This window comes from Agelaius phoeniceus, chromosome 5 (assembly GCF_051311805.1).
Source record: "Agelaius phoeniceus isolate bAgePho1 chromosome 5, bAgePho1.hap1, whole genome shotgun sequence".
NCBI lineage: Eukaryota > Metazoa > Chordata > Aves > Passeriformes > Icteridae > Agelaius > Agelaius phoeniceus.
Genome location: NC_135269.1, coordinates 30,715,155 through 30,733,828, shown reverse-complemented (window position 1 = coordinate 30,733,828; position 18,674 = coordinate 30,715,155). Strand labels below are relative to the sequence as shown.

Genomic DNA, 18,674 nt, shown 5'->3' with positions numbered 1-18,674 from the left:
ATTTAAAGCATTTGAGGAGAGTGTTTTTGTCTTGCTACACATTTGCAGCAAACAGGAAGCAGAAACATAAATCTTTGTATGGTTCTGTGGATATTATCTCAAAAGAATCAATAATGCAGACATTATTTGAAGATTTCTACAAACAAAGTCTGGTTTTTGGCAATACTGTCTTACCTTGACTATTATGTAGACTACTTTCTTCTACAAATCTGTTTCCTATCACATTAATGGAACACAATGCATTATTTGAAAAAGTAATATGTTAAAACTGTAAAAACCTAATAGAAATCTCTTTTCTCAGTCCAAAACTCTTCCAGTGCATGTCACAATTCAAAAAGGGACAAATATAAATCTGGATAGTTTGTCTGAAGCCTCATGAACAAGAGACTAAACAACCTCAGTGTCAAGTCTAACCTGTCTTTATCTTGCTTTAAAAATATGGGCAGTGAGATAAATGGACCATAAATAATGTTTGCTTTGGACTTTTATTTTCTTGAAAATTATGGTAAAAAATGTTTCATTTTCTAGTCCTTCCAATATTGGCCAAATAAACAAGACAAGAGGCTGAATTCACAGAATAGGAGCAGAGTTGATCAGTCCTTTATGACATTTACCGCTGTGAAATGTTAACCCCACATGTGGATACTGGAGCCCAAGTCCAGTATTTTGTAACCAACAGATGAATAAATTTCTGGATGGGTCTTTCTCAGTCTTGCTTAACATTTAAAGGGATATTAGAGACTGGAACATACATTTCTTCACCTGCCTTAAAATGGTTCTGAAAACTAAGGTAGGGAAATATTCTCAGTGTATCCATGCAAAGAGGAAGAGCTCTGGCAGAACACAGCGAGGCCAAATAAACTTTTGTTTATTTGTTTGTTTTATTTTTTGTTTTGAAAGGTGGAAGGCTGAGCTGGGTCACCTCAGTGGTGAATGATGTCCCTTGGAATGGACCTACTATTCTTATAAAGACCACCTCCCCCTGTGGGAATTTGGAGAGGTAAAAAGTAGCACACCATAATTTCTCAGTTCTAACAACAGCCATATTCCAGGGCATATATCTTGTGCTTGTGTTCTCTTCTGCAGTATTTATTACCTACCAACTCTCATTTTCATTTGTATATTTTAATGCTTTATTAAGTGAGGTACAGTGTCTCTTGAGATAAGCTTTTAACCAATAAAAACGGTGCCCTTAGGTAAAGAATAATGCAGCTGAGTGTGTATGCCAATACTGGTTTTAGAAAGAAATGTGAATCATATTTGATTTTAAATTTAGAAAAATATTTAAACAAGCAAGAATGCAATTATGGCAAGTTGCAATTTGCTGTGATTAGCAATGGTCCAGCTCATCTGAAAAAGGGTGAGGACTTCTAAATGACTACAAGTTATCAGGGCTATGGCCTTATATTCCAGCTGAGATAGCATTTCCAGAAGTGAATGTTTTCTTCTGCCATGCTGGAATCATCTTCTCTCAGGAGTTTCATAGAGATAAGAGTGACACCTAGTGAATCATTGACATTGCCAACATTTTTTCTTGGGATGAAAATGGTGGGGAAGGAACCCTTATTAATCTCTAAACCAATAGTTAGATAATCCAGTTAAAGATCTGATGAAATTTCAGCCTTAAATAGTTTAACAGTATTACATGACAAGATTAAATATTAAAGAATTATATTAAGTGTGCCTGGGGTGTCTAATGTTTTAATTTTGATAATGCATTTAGTAAAAGGGTCTAATAAATTACAAAGTTTGTCTGAGAAAATAGAAACTCTTCATTTCTTTTCAATAACATTATGATATAAAGAAAGTGCAAGACCAAAATTATTTTCTTTTTCACATCATTTTCATCTTATTCAACAATTAAAAAACATATCCTTTGGGTCTTACTAAGCATTTAGGTTATCTTTATTTTCATGAAACTATAATCAACACATTCTTATCATAGAAGACAATGAAGGGGATATTTCAGTCCATCCTAGTTTGGGTAATTTAGAAATTATTCTTCGGTAAGGCTGACCGAAAAGTGACTGCAGTGCTTCCTCCATTTTAACAGACTTTATACAATGTTTCATGAGTCTAGAAATGTTTTAAGGCTTAAATGAACACAAACTTCCTTTGTTATTAGTCCAACATCATCAAAAATTGTTGCAACTAAAATACTTTTAATGTAATTCAGGTTCTTTTACCTCTTTGCTGTTCAAAGAAAACGAGGAAGCAAAAATCTACACGCAGGCCAGAATGGTGTGCTGTAGTTTCCAACCTACTGACTTTTAGCACTCTAAGATGGATGGATTTTATTGCAGGAATATATCACTTTTCCAAGGCAGTAAAGTTGTCTAACAAGTCACAACAGAGAACAGCATAACTTTATTAATTCATGTTGTAAGGAAAGTAAATTTTACAACTTTTTAAATCAAAGGTATGCTTCAGTTGTAATTCTGTGAAAACTGTTACTTAAAAAATAGTACAGTTATCAGAATAAAATACTACAGTCTTCCAGCAGTCTATGTGTTCAGCTCATGTTGCATGTCAAACTCAGCAAAAGCAGTAGATTTCCACAGTGTGCCAGATACCAGCAAGTCAGGACACTACACCTATTGTGAAGCAGAACTTGCAATCACGAGAAAGTTTTGTGACAGAAGTTAAAAATTATCTATGATGATGACTGATGTTTGTTATTTGTATCAGTTAAAATCTGTGATTCAGTTTTATAATAATTCATTACATGCTGATTTGGATAACCTCTCAGTGGAATTTTTGGGGTAAAAATTGCTGGTTAGATTTACTTGAACTTTAGTAAAAAAAAAGCAGGAAGCTTTTTCAGGAAACAATTTTGAGGATGCTGCATGTCCAGCCTATTGCATGTCCAGGCAATCTTGGATATCAGTGATAGTTCTCCTCTTGCCACTTTTCAAGAGTGTGTCAGAGCAGGGCAGGGATAGCAGTGACCCACTGCCTTTTTTCCACCTCAAATACTGATAATACTCTGTCTTCAGAGTTACAAAATGAGAGGTTAAAAAACCTCTTACCCCCAAAATAGAGAAGGTTTTTGATTCTGTCCAGCATTAGTGAGGACTTCTTAATGACAGGACTTTAAAATTGTAGTTTCCAATTCAAAAGACTCTGTATTGTATATCCAAGTTTCCCCAGAGCTGGAGCTAGTCTTGAGTCTTTCCATGTGTCTGCTGATTTACACAAATGTTATATCATAACATAGCCTCCAGCACATTACAACACTCACTGCTTACAAAAGAACCCCAGCCTCACCAAAGGAGAAAAAAGAGGTTGACAGTAAACTTATTTATAAGTGTGTTGTTCAAAGGTATCACATTAAAAACACCAGTTCAACTTGTTCAGAAACTGAAAAAAAAACAACCAAAAGAAATTTCTGAAGAACTTCTTAAAGTTGAAACCTTCAGAAGTGTTATCACACAACTGATACATACTCTTTTCAAAAGATCAGATACTCAACACCCTAAAATATAAATTAAAAAAACACCAAAAAATACCAATTGAAACACAATTGTGTTTCAACAAGTAACCACTGACTTTTTAACACTGGTATTCAGCTAATTCTTTACTTTTTGTTTTCATGATGATACATTTATTTAAGCATCCACGGACTAGATCTCATGAAATTTTTGACATGTATTTTTTCGACTCCACTGTGCCTCACTTTCAAGAACGTGGCCTGCAGCAGGACCAACAGCCCACACAGTAATTGTTTGTGGACATATCTGCCCTCAGCCAAGCTCTGAGTGCTGTAACCTTTGACACAGCATTGTGCAAACCCTGCCAACCTGCTTCTTCAGCAGCCCTGCTTCTTGCCTCCCCGGCAGAACTGGAGCTTTTCCACTTGTCCATGAGGTCTCTCACATGTTGCAGGTCTGGGAAGTGTTTGGCCCCTTGTGCTGGAATAGTCCCACTCATGATAGTTAAGACAAAATAGAAGCTATGCCTGAAATCCTGCACCATTCCAGCACTTGGTAAGACAGAGGTAGGCGCTTCCATGCTCTGCAATATCAGAACCCAAGATCTGTTCTCGAAGGTAGAGACAACTGTTATGTGAAATACCAAGCAGTATTCATAGTTTTATTTTTTTTAAATTTAATTCTATATTCACAAATTCCATTGCATCTCTTATTCTTTGGGCTTCAAGATATTCAAGATATTCTATGCAATAATCTGACAGAAGTGATTCTTCTCTTTGTCATTCTTGTCACCTGAAGTATCTGATTTCTTCTAACAGTTTTGCAAATAGAAATTTGCCTCTTCAAGTATGCCTAAATACACATGAGGAAAGATAAATAGAAAAATTAAATTTTAATTTTGTGTGGGCTTACTATACCTGTCATTAAAGTAGTTTCAACATTTATTTATTCATATTCCCAGAATCCTTATAAGCTAAGTATTATAATCCGTTTATAGATGAAAAGCTTTGCTGCTGTCAAACATGGTAACTACTCGCCCAAAAAGTTTTGCAGACTTATGAGTATAATCTGGACATCTTGCCTTGTAGCCAGGGTTTTCCTAGTGTCAAAAAAAAAAAAAAAGAGAGAGAGAAATCTAGAAAGAATATATGACTGCCTGGCAATATTTCCTCAGCTGTATTGCATATTTCTGAACAACAAAGTAAATCAGAGGATAAAAGTCTTTCTATGAAACTACAGGGGAGGTCCAGATGATCTCTAATTGTTTCTGCCTTCATTTAGAAGAATTAGGAACATATCTGCAGAAATCACCACATTTTGTTGGGGGCCTTATGTTCATACTGTATTTCTTTCAGGATGCTTTGCTTTGAACTGTATCCAGCCTGGTCCCATGCACTGAGTGTTCTCAGCAGCTGGTGTGCTTTAGATGTAATTTGGGAATGCACCTTCTGGCTTGTCTTGCCCAAATGAAATTCAGTTTGTCTGCTCTGAGTCATCCATGCAGTAAGAACCAAAGCCCAGCAAATGGGAACAGCCAGGGTATTTGCTTTATTGTGCTCCAGATTCTAGCAAAAATGCTGAAGAGGACAAATCCTTTTTATTTGTTGTGCCAGTTAGGCACTATATCCAGTGTGCTTTATAGCAGTCTGACCTTGGAGTGGCAAGAGACTTTAGGAATTCCCTGTCTCCTCTCCGCTAGCTACAGGAAAGACAGCTGCTGGATTTTGAGCACCAAATTGTGTGGCTCTGCATGGCTATTTTTGAGCTCTACAGGACCTGCATTTTAATGTCTCCTTTCCACAGCAAAAGGAGCATCAACTTGGCCCTCAGACTGTATCCAGAAGGAGTTATATAGGCAGTTATCAAATGCTGGTTAAAACAACTGTTACAAAAAATGCAACCAAATCAACCCAAATATTTAATTAACATCTCCTATATTTGATAAATGTATTGGATTAATAGAATTTGCTACCCTAAAAAAATGTAACACCACCAAAAATAAAAAAGACTCCAACCAAACCAAACCAAAACACACCAAAAAAAAATTAAACAAAAAATCTAAACTTACCCTCTGCCCTGAATCCCCATTTTAATCTCTGGTGATTTGTAGGGCTTGTAAAAAACTAGGAAATTATTGTCATAATTTTAAAAAAAAATCAGGACAATTTCACTTTGTGATTTATTTCTGTTTTATTTTAAATGCAATCCAAAATACTTTTTTATTGCTTTTATTTTTCTTATCTTGCCATTCTTGAAGAGAGATACTTGAAATAGATATGTACAGGTGAATACATATTACTGGAAAATCACAACTTTAGTTTTAAATACCATAACATTATAGATATAGAATACCCCAGTATAATAAATATTACTGCAATATCTTAGAAAATATTAACAGAATAGAACTGATTTCTGCAAAATTTAAGTGGCAAGCAATAGCATTCTTAATTTGTATAGATCTTAATATCACACCACATTCATGCCTAGATGCTCTATATTTTTATCATGCCTTCGATACGAAAGGTACTTTAAAAACTTCTAGAAATATAGATTGGGGAAATATTTGCTGATTCTCCTGACTCCATCTGATCAGTCTGAGTCACGTTGTGCAATGTGAAATTGCTTTTATAATGACAACCTCTGTTGTCCCAGACATCACAGAAACAAGAATGCGAGAATTCAGGATTCAGAATGCCTCACAGCAAGCCATGGCAAAAAAAAAAAAAAATCAATAGCAGAAGCAAAATTAAAAAAAAACCCAACAAAATATAATCATTAAAAATTAAAATTAAATTAAATCGAAAAGAACCCAGAGTGTTAACACAAGTTATATACAGAAAATGAAATATTTCTGTTAGGAAGGAGCAAATGAGAAGTCTATCAAGACACTGAAATGGAAAAGCGCTGTTCTGAGCAGAGTTTGCACAGCAACATCTGGTAGGTCTATGCACACACTTAGAAGACAAAAAAAATACTTCTTCTTTGGTCCAATGTTTAAGGGACTAAGGGATCTGTGGATTTTAATGGTGCACATGGACAACCTGCTAGGAATGCACATGGGCATACAATATGTAGGGAGAATAAGGAGCATGAGGTTTCCTCCAGCCCTATTTGCTCCTCCAATCACTCTCACAGCCTGATGAGATGCTATGATGAAGGGAGAAAGTGGGGTATTTTTTGTGACCATGTAAGAGAGAGTTAGACAGTGGCATATTCATTTAGTACTTTCAGTTCTCCTAGAACAAATGAGATAAACAACACAGACATTTTCTACAGTAAAAAGATAAGTGATCTCCCACATTTTATATTTTTTCTCTTTGCACAGACTAATAGTGCTCATTCATCCCTGTTTAAGAAAGCTAAGAAACTATAAACCAAGTAAGAACCTAAAATTCAATTCTTGGTACTTTTCCTTTTGCTCATCTGGTATAAAATCGCAGAAGGAATAGGATGCTATTCTTATCTAGGTCTTAAACAGGAATTCTTCACTCTATCACCTAATGGTAATGGGCTACACTCTTTAATTTTCTGTTGAGTAGTGGAATCCTTCTGAAGCCCTTTAGAAAAAGTAAAGACATAAGGTGAAGGGTGACATAATCCAGTACAATAGAGATCTAACCCAGCTGAATAGAAAAAGATAGCAACGAAGTATGCAGTATAACAAAATAACAAAATAATCTCAGTGTTGGTCCTACAGTATAAATTCTTGTCTACAGAGTCTAAGTAAGGTGTCCACTCTGAGAAAGCCTGTGCTGTTAGCTGTCACAGGAATTTGTCCAATTCAGACTCCAGGAGTCTTACCTAACTCATGTAGAGAAAGCTCTGCTCTTTGGAGGTAGGCTTGGAAAGTGGTAAAAGAAAATGGATCTATTTTATCACTATTTATATAGCTCTTTAAATTTACTTGGGACTGTACAGTATGCTGTTATGACAGCCTCTGGCCAGGAAATCTTACAGTTAAACAGCATGAGCCTGAAACAATATGTTCAATTATGCAAATAAACACAGAGTGGCTCAAGGGGCCAGATGGTGTGAATCAGCCAAGTCTTATACACTGAAGTGGTACTCAGGCAATTTACAGGAGTCAAGAATCTTCCCCAAGATTGGTTCACATGGCAGGCTTTGCAGAACATCTGCATTTACAGCTGTTTGGTGAGAAAAGGGTGAGAAGTCACTGTGACTATGCTGTCCAGGCACCCAAGGAAGAACAAAAGAAATCATTAAAGGCAGAGGAAACAGAGTTCACATCGTGGAGAGGAGAAGCCCTTGTAGTGTGATTAGGTATGCAGTTACAGTGACACTTATTAACTTTAGATGAGCTAATACATCACAGATTTCTCGACTAGTGGTAGTCTATTTCAGAATGGTGTAGAAGAAAACCAATATTAAATTGTCATATTTTCTACAGTAGATTTTGTTTGGTTTTGTTTCCCTGGAATGTAAACAAACTTTTATCTCCAAATGTTTGACAGCTGACATACTGAAAAGAAAATTAATAATAGAAGGGGCAAGCAACCAGACCTTTTTAAAAATTAAAACCAACATTTCTTCTTGGACATGTGGATGCTCTTTCTTTTTCTTTGTGGAGATGCTCCCTACTATGCACTAATGCCAGCTACTACCTACTGTGCACTAAAGCACCCCAGTAGTTCATATGGACACCCCCTGGGTGTGGGCCCCTCATTTTATCACCTGCACTGTTGATCAATTGGTTGGAATGATGCTCCGGTGTCTGGCAGGGTGGAAGCCCTGCCTGGCCTAGACAGCTTGAAATGGTGGTGGAGCCACTTCTGGCACCACCAAGGTTTGCCAATGCTGTGGCCACTGCAAGGGATCTCTCCATTGCTAAAAAAAAATAATCCAGCCTTCCTTTATAGCTCCTTTTCAAGCTCACATTTTTCTTTATAGCTCCTTTTCGAGTAGATTTTTTTGTTTCCAAAATCACTTGGTAATTTCTTAGTTACTTTTTATTCTGTTTTGTGATTATCTTGCTCTACAGTGTAACCTGTTTGGGGCAAAAGCCCCATCACCCAGTTTTGTATATTTCATTCACACACACTGATATTCCCTCATTAGCACTGATATTCCCTATGCCAACATAAATTTTTCCAAGCATAGGCTACACAAGGACCCTCCCAGACTCTGACCAAGAAAACATTTTGGGACAGTTCACAGACATCTGAATATAAGCTCCTAATGCAAGGCAGGAGGAAGAGGACTCAGTTAAATCTCGAATTTATAGGTAGTTACTATGGAAACATGAAGAAGCTATTTTGCTTTTGGAGTAATCCAGAAGTCTCTGTTCAGCTCTACACTGCATTCCAAATTCAAGAAAAGTGGTGGAAAAACCATTGGGTGTTCAAATCTTAATGACAAGAATGACAATTGCATTGAAATGCATTACCTGAAGGTAGAGACATCTGGAATTGCTTAGAGAAGACTGATCTCAAAGTTTGCAGATGTGTACAGAAGAGAAAGAAAATCTAGGAAATAAAGAGTTCAGTAGCAGAGAGCTGAAGACAGACAAGTTCAGATAGGAGAAAAGGTAAATATTTCAGGTGAGTTTCACAATCCTTCCTCTTTAATTACTTTAAGTCTAAGTAACTGACTTCATCTTTTAAAATCCAATTTAAGCATCAAAGTAAAACAATACCCTGAGAACTAAAAAAACCCACACAACTTCAGAACACTGTATGTAAAACTGCATTTTTTTTTTTAAATTTTGAGCATAAAATTTGGCAGTGTACATTTATTTACATATCTATCTATCTATCTATCTATATAGATATATTGATAAATATAAAGTTTTCCATGGTACAAATATATGCCCATAGCATATATTTGAACTTAAATCACAGAAATAAAATTATTACCTTGTGATATGCAAGTTCAGATGTTATAGTTACAGGAGATGGATGGAAAATGAAAATAAATCCTGCTGTGATAACATAATACACAAAAATTACCACTTAAAAAAAGTTAAACTTTAGTGCCTCCTTTTTCTTATTAAATGTGAAAGCTGTTGTACTCAGCAACATGTCATTCACAGACCTTAGAAAAGGAATTCTTGTTAATTAGGAATATATCTGGTGAATAGAAGTATAATTACTTTAAGCCTCCCACAAAAAATCCCTGCAACTGAAAAAAATTAAAAGTTAAAAGAAGCTCAGAAGAAAATATAAAGAATTGATAAATAATTGGCATATGGGCAGATTCAATTAAAAAGATATTAATATTAAAGAACTGGAATGCCTAGATTAATGTCACTCAATAGACAGCAAATGGAGGCGGCACTAAATACCTGTAGGTAGCAAAAAAGTAGTGGGAGGAAGAGAAGTGCTTGCTTTTTGTTCTGAAATCAGCTCACTGAAGAACCTGGCTCCAGGCCTGGCTGCTATCAAACCTTCATACCTCTTCAAGACTAAGAAAGATTACCCACCTTTCTTTCTGAAAGATTAAAGTTTCAGAGCTGGAGACGTAGGGTTTTTTTCATTTTAAATATTACTTTGATAAGCTTTCCACTTATTTTTCTCAATCAACTCTTGAAGTTGTCTTCATGCATTATTTTAATTTGTGGAGAATTGAGTTCTTTCTAACAGGCGATTGATGTGAACAAGGAATGCCGAGGCTCCTTAAGTGAAGAGCTGCTATGGGAAGCAGGATGTGAAAGGGAGTAGCCATCCTTTTACTCTGCTGATTAAAGGACATGGTTCTACTGAGTACAGCCATGGGAATTCCACTTGTTCAAATCAGTAAGCGTATGTTTGCTCAGACTCTTCACCCTTTGGACATTTTCTTACTTTCACAACACAGGAGTTTAATCTTCTACTCTTCCATTCAACAAAAGGAAGATAAACTGTGAAATATTTGCTATGATGAAATTAGTCATTTCCCAGCCCACTTTGTACTAGTGATAATTAAAATTCTACCTTTGCCCCTAGCATGAGAAGGGAAGAAGATTAAAAAATAATTTAAAAAAACAACCAAGCAAAGAAATATATTGAAGTTTAAAATGTGGAGTTAAAAAGAGCACTATAATTTAATAACGGTTGTATTCCTCTTTTTAGTCAATATTTAGGCCGCAATAAAGGTTGATGACAGATACTCAGTAAGTACTCATAGAACAGAAACTGCCTGGCTAGGGAGTGACAGAAGAGCAATAAAAAGACATTGTGACTGAAGGAAAGTTTAAGTCCTCTGTGCCAGCCACACTATTAGTCAGCATATCTCAGAAGTCATAACACCTAGAGGAGAACCTCTATGCAAGTATTTTATTTTATTTTTGTTTTCTCAGGAACCTCTTTAGAATTCCACTCTTTAATGATTATGTTCTCAGATAATTCTGATTTTCAGCTCTTAGAAGAATATTACATGTAGAAGAAGAATATTATGTACTATATGTACCTTTCTGGTACATGTAATATTCTCACCAAATTTTCAGTCTGTGGAACAAAAGGTTCTACAGGGTCATGAAATTATTTTAACAACACAAGGAAGCTGGGAACACTAACAAACATTATCAACTATAAATTCTTACTTTTAAGACTCAATTTTTGTGTGCAAACCCAGAACTTGTTTCAGAACATCACTGTGTATGTTTGGTTCTTTTCTTTGAGGAGAAATTGCTTTCTTTTTTGTGGGCACAGGCTCACATTTTTTTCACAAGTGGGTGTAAAAATAAAGCAGGTATCAATTTGAAAATTTATTCTGAAATAAGGATAAAAATTTGGATGGAATGTGCAGGAAGGTGTACAAGATGTACCTTTGGTCATGTGAGTAGAGGTAAAAACCAGAGGTCTTCTGCTCACTCTCCAAGCTTGGCAGGTAGAGTCTATCCCTCTGTGTGTCTGTCTGTCTCTCCCTCTGCAGTGGATGGTGTCTAACAGAGTGCCCAAGCTGGTATAGCCTGCTGTCAGTCAGGCCCTGGTAGTGTAGACAAAGTTCCTCGTGAGTGGCTGCTTAATTAGCCAGGCAAAAGGAAGAGATTCACAGCTACCTGCCTGGAAAGGCAATGCTTGCTTACTTTGACAAAAATCCTGCAGCAAGTTAAACACACAGGAGAGAAAATGAGTGTGCCCCAAGAACAATATTGGCATTACAAATACCAAAAGCAGATTTGGAAAGAAGCTGAAGATTACAAAATAACCTTCAGACAAGCCTCCCTGCTCCAGAGTATCTACTCTTCTCAAGGTGATGCTTGCCACATTTATGTGTGGGATTACATGAAACCTCTGACAATGGCAAACCAGACAGGATGATGTCCATTAGACACTGTGAGTTCTATACAGAACACTTTTAGCAAAGGACTTTGATAGTGAATGTAATGGGGGACTTGATAGAATTAATTTTTTTTAGACTGTATATTAGTACCAAATTTAAGTTGGGGAAATGCATTTGCTTATTACATTAAAACTACAGCTGGGTAAAGAGGTTGTGGGGGTTATCCACTGGGTATATCAGAGTATACAAATGTATTGAATACATTGGAGTAATCTAGTTTTCAAGATGGATTTCTAATCAAATAAAATTTCTTCAGTTGGAAAAAGTTGCTCCTTTGAATTTCACATCAATCTCTATTTTTAATGTGTGGTTTTTTCCACCTTGTCTGTCCTTCATGTCTTGGTTACAACACACTTCTCTAGTTCATTTGCCAAAATGAACTGTTAATCAGTTTCCTTCTCTCTTTTATTTTTTGGCATGCATCCCTTCAGGTCAAAGATTAAACTTACTGAAATCTTATTGAGGTATGAGTTGTTGGAAGAATCAGTTTTTCCATGCATCAAGGACTTTAAAATCTGACACAGGTATGAGTCAGTATAATTGTACAAATGTAAACTGCATGCCATTTTATTTTAATTGTTAAAAGAAAATTAATGTAAAAAGATTAGATTTAATACAACATTTTGGTGACTATGACACAAATTACCATAAGTAGGGATGGTGGATTCTAATATGAAAATGAAGGGGTAACATCAGAGAAGAGTGATATCTCTTTATGCACTGCCTGTTAAAGAGAAAATAATAATGTGTTAAATAGGATTTCTGAAAATCAGATTATGAGGCTTTTGAGTTAGGCAGTTTTCCAGAGGTGCAAAAAATAATGTCCCTCTTTATATCAAAGTAATCAGCTTTTGCACTTACCGACAGCCCATTTACTGGCTCTTGTAGGAAAGAGTTGTTTTGCTGCTCAAGTCAGCTAATTACTTTAAAGTTAAAGGAATAGATTAGCATAAAATAATCATTCTAATGCCTGCTAGTTTGCTTGAGCTTTGGTAGACATGCAAACTATCCACTAATAGGCAGTAAAATATATCCTCATAGCATTTAAAGTTCTTGTTGACATCTCTGAAATAATAAAACAATGGTAGCAATGTAATACTGTTTGAAGTCCTGTTGAAACTTGGATATAATTTCAAAGAGATAGCTAAGAACTGAAGATGATAATCTGTCATAGCCAAGGGTTAGATATCAGCATCTCTGCAGACTGGCATGGCAATGCCACTGAGCAGACTCCTGATCCCTGAATTAAGTACCCAGGACCCTTAACATTCAGGAGAGGTTGATTCTGGGAAATGGTGGTCCACAAATCTCATACACTGAGAGGGAAGCTTCTGAAAGTAAAGCACTGGGAAATGCCAGCTGTGGCTGAAATCCCACCTTTCACAATGGAGGCTAAACTAAAGGAAAATGCTGATGGGGATCCTAAGATTAGCTTTCCCACCTCACATTTTCATTCTTTGCTCTTCAAGGCTGTCTCAACCTAAAACAGGGGTAGAAAGCAATTGACTGAAATGGATTTTTTTTCTTGTTTCCTTTCAGGTATTTGCAAGTTAGCATACAGACTGAGGCTCTAAACCCAAGGCAGAAAAAAAAACCACTTTCCTTCCACCTGGCTTAGATTCCATCTTGGAGAGAATCAACATTTTGTTGGAGAAGGCCTATAGCAACTAGACCTAACTTGAATGCCAATGCTATTTCGAGCTGGAAATCCAACTAGATGACTTCTGCAGGTCCTTCTCAACCTAAATTACCATTTGATTCTCTGACCCTGGAAAGAACAGCACATAGAATATCCCTCAAGCTGAGGATCCACGTAGAAGCTCTGGAATAGTTTATTTCAGTTCTACTCAAAATGAGTCAAGTTGATGTTCTAGGTCAATCATTTAAATAGCAAAAAAATTAAAAAAAAAAAAAGTATTTCAGAGGTAGTCTGAGGCTTCACAAAAGGGTAGGGGATGCCATCTGAGGAATGGCAAGCTCTCTGTACCCAGGAAACATATCAGCAATTGGAGTCTGCAGATTTGGGGATGAAGTGAAGGTAATGACTTTGCTCTTGGAAGGGGCTTCTCTCACTTCTCCCAGAGCTGCTGCCAGGGTACATATACCAACTGCTCCCTCAGTTGTGGTAACAGCTTGGTTTTCCAGGACCCCAAATATCAACTATTTGCCATGCATAGTTTGTACAGCCATAACCTCCACCTTTGCACATTAAAATTAAGTCCACCACTAAAATCAGCTTAAGATCTCTTTTCCTTTATTGACCATAGGTCAAGATAAAGAAAGTGCGTAAATTCATTCATCAAAACACAGAGGATGCCTATAAGACCAGAATCTGAGTTCTCCTACAAAGGAAGTTGAATCCAGGAAAGTAGAGAAGTACATGCTCATTCTACTCTGTTCTAATACAATTCAATCCAAACTCTGTGAGAATATGACAAAAGCAAAACTTCTCCTCCAGGGTGGGTTGTGTTGACACCTTCCCTCTGGGTAATCTAACCTTGCTCTGAGACCCCTGTCTGAGAATAAATTCTGTGAGGGCTGCAACATTAATTTTTTTAGGTCTCAGCCCAATACCTTTGACTGCAGTCTCAGCCCTAAGCTCTCTCCCCTTGAGCTTCTAGAGTAAGGAATCAAATCCATTTTTTCAGCTCAAATAAAAAATGTTTCAGTGTTGAGAGCAAGCAATAGGATGGCTACTGTGTCCATGAGCTCTATCCCAATGCAGAGCCTGCACTGAGTGTGTTTGCTGTGCATTGTTCTGTTTTTTGTCTCATGTGGATACAAATACCCATGCAGAATTTGCAAAACCCTGAATTTACACCTCCAGCATAAAATACTGTGCTCTCTAAAGTGCAGCCTTTGGTCCCTCAAATCATCCTTTTGAAGGGGATGCTGAAAACCACCTCCAAAGTCTCAAAATAGGCATGGTCAAGTCACAAAAGGGTTCTGTGGTTAAGAGCCCTTTTAGAGCTTATCCAAAACCCAGACTGCAAATGTCAAGGGGAATGTAACATATAATTATTCCAGAAGGACAATAACAATGATGGCATAAAAGCTCTAAATACTCACAGTGTCTTTCTTATTTATGTATCTGCCGTGGTCACCTACTCTTTCAAGATGAACACAACTCTGAAGTGCAGCTTTTAGTGGCTTAGTGAAAATGGAGATTTTGGTGGTCTGGGTCACAGGTGCTCTCTTAATAACTAAGAGTTGGAACTAGCAATTTTTTTTCAATCACTCCAATGACATTTGTAACTTTTTGCTCTTCTCTGCAATAGCTTGATGATACTTTCCTGAATGTTTCTGAAAGATTAAGGTCCAATAAAAGTACATTCAAAGTATTTTTAGCTTTAAATAGATCTTGTAGATTCTCCCTCATTAGTCCCTCCAGATTTGTAATGGTTTGTGACATTAACTTTGCATCCCTTGGGTTTGTTTCTTCTTATGCATTCTAATATTTGCTTAGCTTGTGCAAATAACTCTGTTATTTACCTTGAAAATTCCTCATGCTAAATGAAATTGGTCCACTGATTCTTTATTTCACATTAAAAGTGTTTGAAGGAATTATCATCTGGGCCAGCAAAAGTGACAAACTTAAAGTAGTCCCAAACCTTTCCAGAAGTTAGGAAACTTGTTCATGTTTTGAGGGTTTTTTAAATTTCTCATTTATGTACCTTGCAGAGCTTTCTTTTAGGAAAGAGTCACAAGCAAACATACAAAGGAAATGGCTGTGTCACTGAATTTGATGAGCTTATTAATTCAGGAAAAAAAAAACAGGAAAAAGTCTTCTTGTAAGACATGCAGGAAAATCTGCTTGACAAAGTTATTTTTTGTTTACCTTTTTTAAGCATAAAAAAAATCAGAAAATTAGGTACTTCATAGACTATTGAGCTTGTGAAATTTAGCATGTCTTCATGATAACTTTGCTTACTGTATTTATTTTATTCAGGACACAAAAGCCTGTTCCTTGGAGACTCTTAAGTGCTCAGAAATCTGTTTCAACTATGTATTTGCTTGCTGAATGTATAAGTATAATCTGTTGCAGCAGCAGTTATTCAGAAGACAAATTTTAAAGTCGTATAAACAGAAAGACAAAGATATGAGAACATAATCAGTACTTTAAAAGTACTGCTTTTTTTTGACTATATTTTTTTCTTTCTGTGGTCAATTTCAATTTTAGCTTAATCTATATTCTGATGTGGTTTACCTTCCAAGCCCTGAGGCCATGACTAGACCTGATTGCTCCTACCCAGGCCTTGCAGTCCCGGCACATTACCACAAACTGAGAGACAGCCAGACTGGCACAAAGGAGAAATGTAACCAGTTGCAAAGGTCACGAAACCAGTGCCTTATTGTAAACACTCTTTTTTATCCTTTACACTTATCAGTGATCTCTCAGCTTGACTGCTCTCCATCACTTTATATTGTCACCAAAATTGACACTCATAAATGACAGCTACATAGTAGGAAAAAGTGTAGTGTCATAAAAGATACTATTGGATAATGAAAATATAAGTTTTTACTAACTGATGACCAGAAATACAAATATGGGGTTTTTGTTTATTTATTTTACATTTTAATTGATCAAAGTGTTTTCTATGGTTCTGAGGACAGAGAAAGAGGGCAGCAAAAACAGATGCCAGGAAGAGATTTATGTGATGCAATTACTTCTAAAATATCTGTGGCTGAAACGGAGTAACAACAGGCTGATTTTACTGTAAAGAAAATGAAGACAACCCAAAAATGAAACAAGGGTCTTTGGTGTCTGCCCAAAACTTAAGGGCTTTGTTATTTTTTCTTGGGCTTTGCCTCTGCTTTTCATTCTAAAATAATGTTTATTTTGTTGTGGTTTTTTGGTTTTGGTTTTTTTTTAAGATATCCAGCTGCATTTTTTGTCCATCCCTCATTGATCAACCTCTGTTGATCATTCAGGAGGCTGTTGTTTGGCCCCCTCTCCCACTGGATATGTGAATTTTTGAGCCTCAATAAAGTCCAATTACTGAGTCTGTCTTTGGACTTTTAAATATGATGTCTCGAAGGAGCTCTGTTTAACATCAGTCTTGAGGACTAGGAATGTCTAACCTGACTGCCAAGGTCCTAGGACTAATGCCTCTCTTCCAGACATATATCCTGAGGGCACTCATTTTCCAGAAGTCCAGGCATGTAATTACTATGATTTACAATAAACTCTCCAAGGATACAGAGTAATTGAAGCCCACAAAAGCCAAGGGTCTCAACGATTCTACTACTGTTTTTACAATTATAGCCAGAACAAAGAGACAGAGGACAAAAACTATACACCTTCCCCTTTTTTATAATCCTCACTATCAGAATTGTATGAGGCTTTGTCAAGAGGTCTTCCAAGATGTATGGGATCAGTCTCCTTAGTTTTGTCTTGCCTTCCCATTATTTGCCTTTCTTGTTATCAGTGGCCTTCTAGTCTCTCTGAAATAGCTCATGAAACCTCTTTCCTTTCATATCAGTTTTTCAAATGAGTTTGATCATTCCAAACAGCTGATCAAATTGTATAATTGCCCAATCTTCACTAACTCCTTTTCCTTTACATTGACTGTGTAGCCTTTGCAGACCTGCTGAAAAATGCATGAATGAATCTCAGCAGTTCACCCATCTGATTCTGATTTATCCACATGAAATAAACATGCTATCCTGCACCACAGCCCCAGGTGGAGCATCCTGGGAAAGTAGTTAAACCTTTGAAGACACATAGAAAACAGATCAAGGTCAGCAAGATAAATGTCAATGTTATGCCGAAAGGTTAATTCAAGTATAAATTATCACACATTGCATTAGAAAAATACAAAACCTCCCTTTCTCTCTATGCATTGCAGGAGTGAGCAAAAAAAACCTTCTGCAGTGGTCAAGATTGGTGCTTGTTGGCGATGATTAATGGAACATGCGCTGAAGCCAATCACAATGACAAATATTTAATATACCATAAGGAAAGTTAACAAACATGAGAAAAAATAGTTTGGAAGGGATAAAGAGAGAAGCATTCTAATTCAGGCTGCTATCATACTTGAATTTACTACTGATCTTGACTCTTGATTCAGTGCAGTTACATTGAAGCCCAAGTCTTTTCATGAATAAATTACCCACTGATCATCAGTTGAGAAAAGTTGATTTCTCCCTAGTGAACAAACCATTGATTTTATAGATATGTTTTGGGGTTATGGATTTTGGGTTTTGTTTTGTTTTGTTTTGTTTTTTTTTTAATATCCTGGCTCCAGAGAAGAAAATATGAATTTTACTAATATCCCTACTGTACATTGGGATTCTCATCAAAATTTCAGAAATTTAGTGGGATAAGAACTGATATTTTGGAAAATGGAGAATGTGACATTGCACAGTATAGAATATTAATCCCAATATTTCTGTGTGGAACGTGCCTGGCCTCGTCTGACCCTTGCTGCTGGACCAAAGGCGGCAGCTGTGGTGTTTCACCTCAGAGATGCCTTTGGCTGGCTGGGTGCTGCAGCTGGGCACTCAGAACAAATCCAGCCATGGTAGGAACTCAGTTTACCTCTGGTGGAAAAGGTTCAGGCGATGGTGAAGAGAAACAGGAGAGGATTCTGCTGTAGACTCTTAATCCAGAGTTTTATTCCAGGATGACAGACCTCTGAATCTTGTAACAGCTCCCAGGAAAATGCAGACCGCATGGTCCCGGCTCCTTTAAAGCCTCGGGACAGGAGGAGGGGAAAGGAGAGGTTGGCACACACACCTGGGGGGTTGGGATAGGTGAAACAGAAATGGCATCACACTGCAACAACACAGGGCACCCAAGGGGTCTCAGATGGCTCTCAGCTTGCAAGAGAGATAAAATGTATTCCTCTTTCTTTGTCATGTAAGCAAGAGAAGTTGCACAGAGTAATTTTCCAGGCTGAGTAGTTGCTATGAAGGAGAACTGGGATGCACAGTTCCCTAAGGGTGGCAAGCACTCCTTTA

At 36.9% G+C, this 18,674-nt stretch overlaps 1 long non-coding RNA gene across 1 annotated transcript; it reads left to right on the top strand.

The window, feature by feature from the left end:
* Positions 1 to 8,641: 8,641 nt before the first annotated feature.
* LOC143694133 (uncharacterized) lies at positions 8,642 to 16,680 on the top strand. The gene is made up of 3 exons (XR_013182371.1): positions 8,642 to 8,989; positions 12,143 to 12,235; positions 13,251 to 16,680. It is a non-coding gene; the product is annotated as an uncharacterized LOC143694133 (long non-coding RNA).
* The last annotated feature ends 1,994 nt before the right edge of the window (positions 16,681 to 18,674 follow it).